The sequence below is a fragment of the Onychomys torridus genome, chromosome 1 (genome assembly GCF_903995425.1).
Source record: "Onychomys torridus chromosome 1, mOncTor1.1, whole genome shotgun sequence".
NCBI classification, from domain to species: Eukaryota; Metazoa; Chordata; class Mammalia; order Rodentia; family Cricetidae; genus Onychomys; species Onychomys torridus.
The window spans coordinates 89,137,511-89,147,970 of record NC_050443.1 but is presented as its reverse complement, the minus strand read 5'-3'; positions in this window follow the sequence as shown (position 1 = coordinate 89,147,970).

Below are 10,460 nucleotides of genomic sequence, written 5' to 3'. Positions count from 1 at the left end.
ATGGGTGAATTTATTTCCAGGTTCTCTGTTCTATCCCATTGGTCTGTTTGTTTGTATGCTAGTAGCATGCTGCTTTGATAAAAATAGCTTTGAAGTCCTATTATGGTACCTCTAGATTGCTTTGGCTACTCAGGGTCTTTTCTATTTCCATATGAAGTTTAGAATTTTTTTCTATTTCTATAAAGAATGTTATTGATATTTTGATAGAGATTGCATTGACTCTATAGATTAATCTATGTAGGATGAGCATCTTAACAGTATTTTTCCAACCTACAAACATGTGATCTCTGTCCATTTCTTTTTTGTCTCATTCCTGCCATTTATGCTTTGCAATTTTGTTTAGAGATTGTTTGCTTCTTTAAATTTATTCCTAGACACATTTTCTGAAGCTACCATATGGGATTATTTTCTTGCTTTCTTTTTCAGATAGCTCACAATTAGCGCACAGAAACTATTGATTTTCCTGGTTTTTTGGTTTTGTTTTTGTTTTTTGTATCCTAAAACTCTACTTTATCCTAAAAGCTTTTTATCTCTGAGAGGCATCTATAGCGTTTTCTACATGGAAGTCTATATAGTCTACAAACAAGAAAGTTTTAACTTCTTCCTTTCCAATATCAGTGGATTTTTTTCTCCCTTTCTTTTACTTCTCTGTTTCCAACTTCTATTACAATGCAGCTATTAGAAGAAAAGCTTTCAACCTTTTTTCTGTTGAGTGTGATGTTAACTGTGGGTTGTCCTGTGAATGGGTTTTATTGTGCTGAGGTGTGTGCTGCTTCTATACCTAATTTGCTGAGGGTTTTTGTCAAGAATGAATGTTAAATTTTGTTAAATCCCTTTGCTGTCTGTGACTATTAAAATAATCATACAGTGTTTTACTTTATTCTGCTAATGTGATATATTACATTTATAGATGTCTGAATATTGAAAGATATTTGCATCTCTAAGATGAATTCCACCTAACCAGGGCAAATCATCTTTTAAAAGTTTATCATATTTTGTGTGTTCACTCATATATGGATGTGGGTGTGAGTATACACACAACTTGTGAGGCTTGATGGCAAGCACGTTTACCCACTGAGTCATCTCACAGGCCCCAAATCATCTGATTATGCTAACTATGTGGTCTAGCACCAAGCTACATTCACAGCACACAAGAAGTATTTTTTCATTTTACAGATGAAGAAAATTAGATTGGAAAAAAAAAAAAACCTGCTGTCTGCATCTATTGTTTATACTTTTATTCCAGTGGTCTTTTATTAACTTTATATCCAAAAGTAGGAACATATCTTACCTTGATTCTAAAATCAATAAAGGACACTCCTAAAACAAAACAAAAATGAAAAAATAGAAAATCTGAACACATCAATGAGAAGGAATTTGAGTCAATAATAGAATGCTTCCCATAATGAAAATTCCAGAACCTTATATTTGAGGTCTTGTGTTCAACTGTTATCAGCAAAAGATTTATTTCCTCTGCACAAAAAAGCGTGGTGATATTTTATTTTGTATGTTAATAAATAAAGTTTGCCTGGAGATCAGAGGAAATAGCAAGCCATTAAGTAAACACAAAAGTCAGGCAGTGATAGCACACACCCTTAATCCGATCACATGGCAGGCAGGGTCTCTGTGTGTTGAAGGATACACTAGGGACCAGCCAAGCATGGTGACACACACCTTTAATCCCAGTACAAACCATAGAGACCTGGAGGTCTGTACAGACAGGCAGTGACAAGGAAGTGTGTTAGCTGGGCTAAGAGACAATGAGAGGGCAGAACAGCAAGCCAGTAAAGGTGTGGGTAGACAAGAAGTAGCTCACTTTTGGTAGCTGCAGAGCTGGAGAGGTAAGGTTGGTGGCTATCACTATTTCCCTGATCTCCAAGGCTTTCACCCCTATATTTGGCTCCATGCTTTTTATTTAATAAGACAGTTTAAAAATTCGTCTACACAAAAGCATCCTTCAGAGCCTGTAAGATGGCTCAGGCAGGTAAAAGTACTTGCCACCAAGTCTCATGATGAGTTCAATGGGGGGACACACATTGTGAAGAGAGAGAACCAACTTCCTAATCTGTGCCAATAAAATGTACTTTCCTCCAAAGTATGATAAAATAAGTGGTTTATTGCAATTAAATTTTTCTATTGCATTTCACTAATTTCTATTTTCTAAGACACAGTTCTTCAGCCACTTTGTTTTAGCAAATTTTGATCACATTTAATTATAAAATGGACTTAATACTGTTGCAAAGAAAATGTATAAATTATTTCTATCAGTAAATGACTTTGTTGAGGTAAGGTCTGTAGCCCAGGCTGATTTAAAACTTGCAGCAATTCTCCTTCCTCAACCTCCCAAGTGATGGAATTAAAGGCATGAACCACCAAACTGAGCTATAATTTTCTTTTTCAATAAATAAGAAAGGATATGATGGCACAGAGATGCAGCTTAATGCATCTCTCAACCCTTACCGGAGAAACATCTATTTGCACTAGACAGAGGTTAACACAAAGACCCACAAATGGCCAAAGGTGCACAGAATAAGACACTGCAGAATGCTCAGTCCTAATTGCAACATCTATACTGCTCCCCCGCCAAAGCTCAGGGATCACTGTAGAAGAGCCAGTGGTGTGAATGAATACAAACAGTAGCTTCAAGACACATAGGACAGCTGCACGTATAAACTCACAGTGGTTATGAGAACGTGTACAAGCCCTGTGCAAGCTCAAGCCAGACCAAATCCTAAAATGAAGAAGGAAGGTGGACATGAAGTCCCAGCCCTATTTGAGGAGCTACAGGCGAATGATAGCTGCTGCGAAGAGACGTGTTGCACGTTAGGTTGACCATACTCCAAAGGAGGGCCGCACATCTATAAATACATGTACTTAATGGGTATTTTTTAAAAAGGGGGGGACACAAAATTGGGTGGGTAGGGAAGAGGTAGATGTGGAAGTAGTTGTGGCAAGGGTTGAATATGGTCAAAACTCATTGCATGAAATTCTCAAAGAATATAAAAAGAAAAGGAAAAGAGGAGAAAAGATTTGGTATTATCCCTGTAATAGTAACTTGTATTCATGTATCTTTTACTGCTTTGGAGAGACAAGGCATAGTAGGAATCCTAAACAACTTGAAGCAGCTCTCCTTTAACTTGCTGCCAGTTAATCCTGATCCATTTTCAGGAATGCTTCTTGCAAATGAGTATCACCCATTCTCCAACTTTAAGTTTTCTAAATATATTATGAATCACAGTAAGCGGAAAAAAATCAGCTGTCCACTTCAGGGTGTTCATTTGTGTCTCTAATCTAGTACAGAAAGTTTTACCTGTTCTCCACCCAAAACCAGTCATTTAAAAACAAAAACAAAAAACAAAACTCTACTGTCGAAGACAACACCTAAGAATGAAAGTCATTTCAGAAAAGGACTTCCAAGTGAGGGGACTCTAATAGAGTACTTAGAAAGGGGTACTAAAGGAAGCACCATTCTGACCCCTGCAGCTCTGGGGATTGATCCCAAGGCCTTGAGCATGCTAAGCAGTCACTGAATGACATCTATAACTCATGGAAGACTTCTTCAAAGGTGGCTAACCAGGTTGAACCCTAAACTATAGGGTGAAAAAAAAAAGTCAGCTATTATAAGAAACTGGAGTGAAAGCTTTTGTGGTAGTGGTAATTTCCCTAAACCATCCATTCACCAATGAAGTTATTAGTGTTAAACAAAACTGAGCAGAGCACAGATACAGTCAAGAGCTTTCTTTGCCTGCATGGTCAAATATCAAAGCATTTCTCTGTTACTGAAGAATGAATATCCACAATTTTATCTCCTATTATTCCTTTTCTAAAATCTTACAGAATTGTCTTGGTTGTCCAATTTAGCATGGATTCAACCCTTCTCTGACCAGAATTTTTTCTTTTTCTTTCTTCCTTTCTTTTTTCTTTCTTTCTTTTTGTATTTCTGAGACAGAGTTTCAGTATGTATCTCTGGCTGTCCTGGAACTCATTATGTAGACCAGGCTGGCCTCAAACTCAGAGATCTGCTTGCCTTTGCCTCCCAAGTGCTGGATTGGCATATTTCTTTTTTTTCTACATTGTGAGCCACTTGAAAGTAATTATACCTAAGCTCTTTGCATAATCCTTAGTATATTGACACATTAACCTCTCCCAGATGGATAAAAACTGAATTTTAATCATATAGAATAGTGGTTCTCAACCTGTGGGTTACAACCCCTCTGGAGGTTGACTGACCCTTTTACAGAGGTCACCTAAAACCATTGGAAACACAGGTATTTACATTACAGTTCATAACAGTAGAAAAATTGCAGTTATGAAGTAGCAACAAAAATAATTTTGATAGTTTGGGGTCACTACAACATGAGGAGCTGTATTAATGGGTCACAGCATTGTGAAGGTTGAGAAACATTGATATAGAACAAGGTATAATGGAGCAAAATGTGAGTACCATGAGACTAGATTAAGGTTAACTATAGGAATGAAGGAGGGGTATGCCTAGAAATAGGGAAACAGTTTGAAACAAGCAAAAGTCCTGTTATGCCAAACTAAGGGAAGAAATTCAGAGGTTATTCTGTTAGAGGAAAGGTAGTGTGGTGATTTGAATAAGAATGGCCAGTATAGGCTCATATATTTTAAATGCTTAGTCACTGGGGTATGTCACTGTTTGAAAGAATTAGGATTATGAGGCATGAACTTGTTAGAAGTGTGTTGCTGGGAGTGGGCCTTGAGGTTTCAGAAGCCCATGTCAAACCCAGACTTTGTGCTTGCAGATCAGGTTGTAGCTCTGCCTACCACCAAGCTCTCTGCCATGATACTGGGCTAAGCCTCTGAAACTGTAAGCTAGCCCCTAACTAAATGCTTTTTTCTATGAGTTGCCTTGGTCATGGTGTCTCCACAGCAGCAGAACACTGACTAAGACAGAGGTTGGCACCAGGAGTGGGGTATTGCTGTGACAGGTTTCCCCAGGCTGCTTATTAGTGGGATGTTGCCTTGGGTACTTTGGATTAGGAAAGCAGTTAAACACTTCAAACTGGGCTTACTGGGCCATACAATTAGAGCATGGAAGAGAGTGGTGCAGGGGGCTTGGCTCAGCAAGTTTCAGGGAGGAGGAATATTAGTAAACGTCCAGGGACTATTCTTTTGATATTTTGGCAAAGAATATGGCTGCTTTTTGCGATTGTGCTAAAAAAATAAAATAAAATAAAATAAAATAAAATAAAATAATGCCTGAAGGCTAAATTGAAGAGTTTTGGCAAGAGATTTCAATACAGCCTAGTATTGACTTTGTCATGTGTATCTATAATGAAAAGGAGCAACCTAGACAAAGAGAAATACAAAATGTGCAGTGTGAAGAGAAAAGGAGCACCAGGAAGTGTAATGGAGCTAAGTCTAGTGCTTAAAGAGATAAAAAGTGTGAAGAGCCCAACGGTAAAGGGAATAAAGGGAGTGGTGACTTGAGAGAAAGACCCCAACCTTCTAAGCTTCCAGTTTGAGAAGAAAAATAAAGGAAACAATAAGCAGCAGAAAGGAACCATTAACAACAGAAAAATGTTACAAATGTAATTGGAGGGAAGCACCAAGTCCCAGCTCCAGTAAGTTGCAGAACTTGGGCGGTTTGACCACATGGTTCTTGCTTTAGAGTCAAGAATACAAGAAATGGTTTATAGAATCTCCCTCCATGACTAAGGAAAGCAACTAAGGCCAGATGTGTGTCAGGGGTCTTCTTGCTTGGAGGCCTAGAAACACTATTGTGTGAAGCTGTGAAGGTGAACCCAGGATTTCATTGGAGACCCCAAGATGTTAGATGCCAGAGTCATGGGATATCTGCCAAGGCAAGCTGCAGACTGGGTGTGGAACTAGCCAAAGAGAAAGAAGGATGTTTCAGTCAACAAAGATGAAAGGACTTGGAAATCTGAAGAGCACTTTGACATCAGACATGGAGATGCAGAATTTGGAGTTTGTCCTACTGGCTTTTGGCTTTGCTTTGATCCAGTATTTCCTCACTATGCTCCTTTCCCTCTCTTTTGGAGTAGTAATGTATATTCTGTGCCATTGTTATGTTAAGCCTACGGGGACCAGGGAGTTGGATGTGGTGTTTTTAATAAGAATGGTCCTCATAGCTGGGCAGTGGTAGCACTTGCTTTTTTTTTTTTTTTTTTTTTTTTTTTTTTTTTTTTTTTTTTTTGGTTTTTTGAGACAGGGTTTCTCTGTGTAGCTTTATGCCTTTCCTGGAACTCACTGGGATTAAAGGCATGCGCCACCACTGCCCAGCTGACCTCTTCTTTTAACCACTCCATTTTTGGGTTGTAAAAGAAAGCCTGACAGCAGTCACTGCCTGGGGAAAGCTCTTTTGGTGCTGTCTTGGATCTCACTCTGTAGACCAGTCTGGCTTTGAACTCATAGCGATCCACCTGCCTCTGTCTCCCAAGTGCTGGGATTAAAAGTGTGCACCACCACCACCTGGCACTTTCTGGTCTCTTGAGACAAGGCTTCACCTTGTAGTTGAGGCTGGCCTCACTCTTAGAGATCTGCCTACCTGTCTCCCAAGGCAGCACCTGCTTTTAATTCCAGCACTTGGAAGCCAGAGGCAGGCAAATCTGTGAGTTCGAGGCCAGCCTGATCTACCAAGCTAGTTCCAGGACAACCAGAGTTACACAGAGAAACCCTGTCTCAAAACAAACAAACAAAAAGAATGGCCTTATAGGCTCATATATTTAAATGATTTGTCACCAAGGAGTGGAACTATTTGAAAGGATTAGAAGGATTAGGAGGTATGGCCTTGTTAGAGGAAGTATTTCACTGGTAGTGGGCTTTGATGTTTCAAAAGCCCATGGCAAGCCCAAACACACACACACTCTCTCTTCCCTCCCTCTCTATCATTGTGGATGAGGATGTAGCTCTCAGCTACTTCTCTAGGATCACACCTGCCTACCATCAAGCTCTCTGCCATGATGGACTAAGCCTCTGAAACTATAAGCAAGGCCACAATTAAATGCTTTATTTTTATATAAATTGCCTTGGTCATGGTGTCTCTTCAGAGCAATACAACAGTGAGGACTTAATTTATATCTGTGCTTCAAACATGAGATAATAGGGGAAATAAATGCATGCAGTGGAGTATTAGGTATGAGCATTTAAAAAATTACATTATATTTATTTTTCGCTTGGGGATGAGTGAGTCACTTGTGCCTACCACCGTGCACCTGTTGAGATCAGAGGACAACTTACAGAAATTGGTCCTGGGGCTCAGACTCATTTTCAGACTTGGGCAAGCGCCTTTACTCACTGGGCCATTTTACCAACCCAGAAATAAATTTTTAAGGGCAGCAATACCTGTCTAACTGGCCCCCTAAGAGATGAGAGGATATCTGGGAGTGATGAAAAATAAGGCCAGCAGAAGAGGTAGGTTTGTCCAAAATATATAGGAATTAAAAGCTGAGATCTGTGGGTTTGAATGTCTCTTGTCTGCTTGGGAAAAGTCAATTTCCATTTTCTAGAGAGCAGTTTCCTTTCCTAGGAACTGCAAATATAATTTTCTGAATCCTCTTCACTGTGGTAGTGGTTGTTAAAACTTGATCACACTGGAAATAAAAGTAGAACTTTAAATACTACTGATATCTGGATTCCAAAACCCAGAATTATCTGGTCTAGAATCAGTAGCTGGGACCAAGTGCAAGAGACTGTGGGGGGGACACATCACTTTGAAGCTATAAGCAGGCCCCAATAGGTTCATGGTCATCTCTGTGTTAATTTTCTTATTGCTGTGACAAAAATTACAGTAACACCTAAAGGGAAGAAACATTTTAGCACACAATGTCAGAGATGTCAGTCCATCAAAGCAAGGAGGGTACAGTGGCAGGCACACACAGCTTTGTCTAAGGTAATGGGAGTGTGAGGTGGGACTACAGATCAGGGAGCAGAGGAGAGAGAGAGAGCAGCAGCAGGAGTGAGTGTACCCTCAAAGGCTTGGCTCCAGTGGCCTACTTCACCAGTCTTGCTCAAGCTCCAAACAGCTGCTCCACAGCCTGCAGCAAGTGCCACTAGCCAGAGAACAGATGCTCAAAACACATGCCCGAAAGGGTCAATTCAGAGTCAAATCCTAACTTAGTATGTAACATTACATGTCAGCGACTATGATATGTCCCTTGCATATACAACCTCATTTAATCATTACAACTCTATACATGTCATTATTCTATTTACAGGTTCAAAACAGAAGAGAACAAATTACTCACAGGATCAAGTACTGATGTTCTGAATCTGTGAATAATTCAAAACAGCAAACTGACTGTAAAGGCTGGAGAACACCACGAAAGGAGTGCATCAAGTCAGATTAACTACAGAGAAGTCCTTTATACCCACACCCATCTCTGTCCATAGCTGAGAATCAACCTAAAACCTCTCAGGAAGGGTAGGCAAGTGCTCTACTGTTAAATTACATTCCGATCCCAAGAGAAAACATCTACTCAGCCACTCTTGCCATATGGGAATTTCAGGGTCATATTTTAAGATTTTTTTTAAATGGAAATCTTTTCTTTGCATTTAATCTCTTAATATTTCAGTGTCAAGTTGCTGAAACAATATTATGTGGTTCAAACCAAATAAGGCTACAAGTTTGCTTCTCTGATCCATAAGATGTTGGAAATTCAGAAGAGCTCTGAACTTCAAATATATGACTAGATATATAAGCAGAGATGATAGTAACACACCAGGAATAGTGTGTGCTGGAATAATAACCAAAAAGAGGGGGGTGGGGGGTGCAGGAATCCCAGGCACAGACAACAAAAACGTTTAGGAAGCTGAGGCAGCAAGATACTAAGTATGAGGCCATCCTGAGCTACATAGTGAGAGGCTCAAAAAAACAAAAATAATTCTTGACATGATTAGTTAAAAACAATATGAAAAGTCAGGCAGTGGTGGGGCACATCCTTACCTCCAGCAGAGGTAGGAGGAACTTCCCTCCAAAACAGGGTTTCTCTGTATAGTTTTGGTGCCTGTCCTGGATCTCGATCTGTAGACTAGGCTGGCCTTGAATTCACAGAGATCCGAGTGCTGGGATCAAAGGCATGTACCACCACCGCTGCCTGGCCAGCAAGAGGAACTATGAGTTTGAGGCCACCATTCTGCAGAGCAAGTTCCAGGACAGCAAAGACTGCACAGTGAAACCCTGTCTGAAAAAAAAAAAAGTAAAAAAATGTGTTAACAATTAAAGACTCTTAGCAGTTTCCCAGACTTACTAGAAATGAATAAAATGGACATGTAAAGCTATTTGGTTACATTTAGAATCCAAGTATTTGAAATTTTATACATCCAAAATATGTAAACTTCAAATTTGTATGACTGAAAAGTTTTTCTGTTTGTTTTTTTCAAGACAGGGTTTCTCTGTGTAGTAGCCTTGGCTGTCCTTGAACTCACTCTGTAGACCAGGCTGGCCTTGAACTCACAGAGATCTGCCTGCCTTTGCCTCAAGTGCTGGGGTTAAAGGTGTGTGCCACCACCACCCAGCTGAAAAAGTAGATTTTTTAAAAATCTATATTTATTTATTTTTCATTTTTGTCTGTTTTTATTTGTTCTACTTTGGTTTACTCCCTGTGAGCTCAGCACTTCACATGCTTGCCTGTCTACAAAACTCATAGCAGAGTTTTCCAATTAGCAAATCAAGAAAAGACTCTTTAAATTAAAGATATTACATGTGCATGGTGCCTCAGCATACACATGGAGGTAAGAAGTCAACCTAGTCTTTCTATCATGTGGGTCCTGGAGATTGAACTCAGTCATCAGGCTTGGCAACAAGTACCTTTACCAGCAGTACCATCTTGCAGGCCCCTTAAAAAAAATTTAATTGAAGTCAAATGCCTTATTTTTTAGGACATCCATGTTTTAGGACCAAGTGACTATTCTTTCACATCAACATTATCATGAGTATGGAGTTTTTTAATCACTGTTTCTATCACACAGATGTCTTCAGTATATCATGAGGCACATAAATCATTTGTATAAAATTAAAATATCACATTATATATTTCTACAAGTTATAAACTTTTATAGAAGTTATACAGAGTGAAATCTCTTGTATTTTAAAAACTGCCCTTTAGGGGTTGGGGATTTAGCTCGGTGGTAGAGCACTTGCCTAGCAAGCGCAAGGCCCTGGGTTCAGTCCTCAGCTCTGGCAAAAAAAACCAAAAAAGAACCTGCCCTTCCCCAAAAATGTTTTTCTTTTTTATACATAACTCCAAAACTGGAAAAAAAATGCTTTTTACAGTCTTTAGTTTAAATGAATTTTATTTAATAGCATTAATTCTATAGCAAAGATCTAAGTAGTAGAATTGCATTAGATACTGTCAATGCCACACTGTACTATTATCAGACCTAAATGTTAATGAGAGTACAATTCTATTTAAGGACTAGGTCTTTCATAATCAAGACATGCCAAATTAAGTTTGGATCTTTGAAAATCCAGTTCT